The sequence below is a fragment of the Bos indicus x Bos taurus genome, chromosome 13 (assembly GCF_003369695.1).
Source record: "Bos indicus x Bos taurus breed Angus x Brahman F1 hybrid chromosome 13, Bos_hybrid_MaternalHap_v2.0, whole genome shotgun sequence".
Classification (NCBI taxonomy): domain Eukaryota; kingdom Metazoa; phylum Chordata; class Mammalia; order Artiodactyla; family Bovidae; genus Bos; species Bos indicus x Bos taurus.
Window position 1 is genome coordinate 57,582,112 of NC_040088.1, and position 4,577 is coordinate 57,586,688.

Sequence of the window (4,577 nt, forward strand, 5' to 3'; positions counted from 1 at the left end):
AGCTACTGACCCTTCTTCTGCAAGAGCTCATGATAATGGTTTTTCCTCCAATGGCAAGCATGTCCTTCAACTAATATCAACATTTGCCACTCTGCTATTCCCATGCTTTTCTGCATACACAAAAGTTTTTCATGTCCAGGACGAATAGTAGTATCAGTTCAGTTCAGTTCATTTCAGTCGCTCAGTCATGTCCGACTCTTTGCGACTCCATGAACTGCAGCACGCCAGGCCTCCCTGTCCATCACCAACTCCCAGAGTTCACCCAAACTCATGTCCATTGATTCAGTGATGCCATCCAACCATCTCATCCTGTGTTGTCCCCTTCTCCTCCTGCCTTCAATCTTTCCTAGCATCAGGGTCTTTTCAAATGAGTCAGCTCTTCCCATCAGGTGGCCAAAGTATTGGAGTTTTCAGCTTCAACATCAGTCCTTCCAATGAACACCCAGGACTGATCTCCTTTAGGATGGACTGGTTGGATCTCCTTGAAGGCAAGGGACTCTCAAGAGTCTTCTTCACCACCACAGTTCAAAAGTATCAATTCTTTGGCGCTCAGCTTTCCTTATAGTCCAACTCTCACAACCATACATGACTACTGGAAAAACCATAGCCTTGACTAGATGAACCTTTGTTGACAAAGTAATGTCTCTGCTTTTTAATATCCTATCTAGATTGGTCATAACTTTCTTTCCAAGGAGCAAGCGTCTTTTAATTTTATGGCTGCAATCACCATCTGCAGTGATTTTGGAGCCTCCCAAAATAAAGTCTGACACTGTTTCCACTGTTTCCCCATCTATTTCCACGAAGTGATGGGACCGGATGCCATGATCTTCGTTTTCTGAATGTTGAGCTTTAAGCCAACTTTTTCACTCTCCTCTTTCACTTTCATCAAGAGGCTCTTTAGTTCCTCTTCACTTTCTGCCATAAGGGTGGTGTCATCTGCATATCTGAGGTTATTGATATTTCTCCCGGCAATCTTGATTGCAGCTTGTGCTTCATCCAGCCCAGCGTTTCTCATGATGTACTCTGCATATAAGTTAAATAAGCAGGGTGACAATATACAGCCTTGACATACTCCTTTTCCTATTTGGAACCAGTCTGTTGTTCCATGTCCAGTTCTAACTGTTGCTTCCTGACCTGCATACAGGTTTCTCAAGAGGCAGGTCAGGTGGTCTGGTATTCTCATCTCTTTCAGAATTTCCCACAGTTTATTGTGATCCACACAGTCAAAGGCCTTGGCATAGTCAATAAAGCAGAAATAGATGTTTTTCTGGAACTCTCTTGCTTTTTCTATGATCCAGTGGATGTTGGCAATTTGATCTGTGGTTCCTCTGCCTTTTCTAAAACCAGCTTGAACATCTGGAAGTTCATGGTTCATGTATTGCTGAAGCCTGGCTTGGAGAATTTTGAGCATTACTAGCATGTGAGATGAGTGCAATTGTGCAATTGTAAACATCAGTTAAACTCAACAAATATATAGTCAACAACAGACAGAACTCAGTTGAAGTAATGACCAAGTTTGCTTATGTGTGTATAATGAAACATTAGAAGTGCACCTGGTTGACAATGACTATGAGATAGCATGAGTTCTAAGGCAGCCTCATTTCAGAGATGTTCAGATGTGAAAACTATGCATCTTATTATTTTACTTTTTGGCTGCACCGTGCAACATGTGATATCTTCATTCCCTGATCAGGGATTGAACCCACATCCCCTGCATTGGAAATGTGGAGTCTTAACCACTGGACTGCCAGGGAAGTCCTGAAAATATATATCTTGAAATAGATGTAATATAGTAGTAGTCCTTCTACTAAAACATCCCCCATTTCCTCGATGGTACCTTTCTTTTAAAACCTAGCTCAAATCCAGCTCGTTGTAGAAGCACCCACAAATATTACACCACTCACATCACACTGCTCACAGAACCCTATGTATCCACTTACACAGTGGTATGTCACATTTGCTCTCTTTTTCAAAATAAACTCTTAGGAACCAGGCTGTAAGAATCCTCTTTGATATTGCTTAGCATGGCTTTCAGCTAAGACCTGGGGTGATGCCCTCCTGGGAAATTCAAGGAGCATAAAAAAGCAGTGGACATAAAAGTACCCACTTTGATGGTTAGTTTAGCAAACTTACAGTTTGATCATTGAATGTGCAAACATTTTCCCTTATATTATAGCTCTTATCCTCGCCCTGTAACACCTACCTATTAAATCCACAATCTGTTGTGTTTGACTTCCAACCAATGTTTAATTTGTGTAGCTTAGATATTTCTGTGGAAATTTCCTACCATGATTACTCTACCATCTAACGGAGAAAGAGTTCTGTTCCTATGGTAACTGTTGTCGAACAGTGCATACTTACTATACCTCTAAAATATGCAGCCATCCTTATGGGAATACACATCATCTTGAAAGGATTTTCCCCCTGCAATAAACATTGATTCCCGCCCCACCCCCCCACCCCCACACATTTTCACCTGATTTCAAAATAAAACTTTTTAAGAATTGCTAAGGAATAGTTTGAGGAGATGAGAACCATGGATGATTCGGGCCCCTGCAGCTGTCACGGGAGCAACACAGTCCTCGAGTGGGTTCTGGGAACATGTACCCAGTCCCTCTAAGGCTGTATTTCTCCTAGACTCTGTTTTCCATGTATCATCATGTTTTCTGTGTTTGAGATGTTGCTATGCAAAATGATATAGAAGAGTGGTTTTTCTTTTTTTTTTTTCCCTAAGGCAATCAAGCTCAGCAAATGCAAGTTTAGAATGATGCAAAAGTTTCTCAGAAAAAGTTCAGAATTCCTTGAGGAATGATCTAAGAATGTTCACGATAAGAAAGAATAAATGTTGATAATGGCCTGAAATGTCATTCCACATGGTAGTTAATCAGTTCCAGGGTTTCTGTAACTATTGGTATTGCTTAAGCCACAATGTTAAGAAGGTTTTGTATTTGCATTTTTGCAAGCAGGAGACTTTCTCCATCTTTTTTCTTCAAATTCATTAGCCTTAGGACTTCCCTGGTGGTTCAGTGGTAAAGAATCCACTCTTCCACTGCAGGGGGTGTAGGTTCAATCCCTGGACGGAGAACTAAGATCCTGCATGGCTCATGATGGAGCCCCCCCCCCCCCCCCCCGCCAAAAAAATTAATTAGCCTCTCTGCTATAGGGACTTCCCTGGTGGTCCAAGGGCTAAGACTCCACACTCCCAGTGTAGGGGGCCCAACTGAAGCAGTTAGAAGGCACCTAAGTTGGTAGGGCAGCATAGGGGATTGATAAAAAAAAAAGGTGGGTGTGCAGTTACACCATTCGTAAGTCCAGGGGGAGCCTGGACAGCAGAGGAGTTTATGAAGGATCTTAGCTGCTTGATGAGTGAGGAGGTGTCAGCATCTGTGTAAAGAGGTCGGCAGAGGACACAGAAGGTGTTTCCTGCTTCTGAGTTTGCCATGCTGCTGCTGCTGCTAAGTTGCTTCAGTCGTGTCCGACTCTGTGCCACCCCATAGATGGCAGCCTACCAGGCTCTGCCATCCCTGGGATTCTCCAGGCAAGAACACTGGAGTGGGTTGCCATGCTGGCTCTCAAGCCCTCATTTTTGTGCCATCTCAGATCTCATGGACAGGAGCACCTCAGAAAAACCCATTTAATGCTTGTTTTCCTTGTTCATCAGCCCCAGCCAGAAAAGGATCATTGTCAGAGAGAAAGAAAACAGAGTTCTTCTTCATGGGCCTAGGAAAACCTTGCTCCCTATATCTGGATAAGTAGGAAGAAGGAATGGGAGCCTGAGATCTTAATAGCATGTTGATTTAAAAATCTACCAGGAAACATTTTCCACCAATGTTTTCCATGCTTTTGGTGTCCCAGTGATGATGTAACTGATGACCAGAAATACCAGAAGCCAGGTCTCTGGTTAAAATATTTTTAAAAAATTACTTATCACTTATATATATAAGAATGTATCATTTTACATTTTATTTACATTTATTTAATGTAATTAATTACATTTAATTACAGTTAATTAATTACATTTTGTTTACATTTAATTAATTAATGTATCACTTTACATTTGTTAATTTATTTGGCTGTGTTGTGTCTTAGCTGCCACACACAGGATCTTCATTGCATTATGCAGGGTCTTTCCTTTTGGTGCACAGACTTTCTAGCTATGGTGCTCAAACTCCAAAGTGTGAGCTAAGTAGTTGTGGCACACAGCTTAGTTGCTCCATGGCATGTGGGATCTTACTTCCCTGACCAGGGATCAAACCTGGGTCCCCTGCATTGCACAGAGGGTTCTTAACTACTGGACCACCAGGTAAGTCCCTCTTATATTTTTAGGCTGCAGCTAATTTATTTCAGTCTTGGGCATGTGAAGCCATGATTATTGGGTCAACTGGGAGGTGTATATATATATATATATATATATACATCTATTTCTATATATGTATATATGTTATATATATACATCTATCTATATCTCTCTGTATATCTTTATATATATTAACTATATATATCTATGTGTATATATATAGAGATAGATGTATATATATATAAAATATATATATACATATATAAAAATAGATATTTCA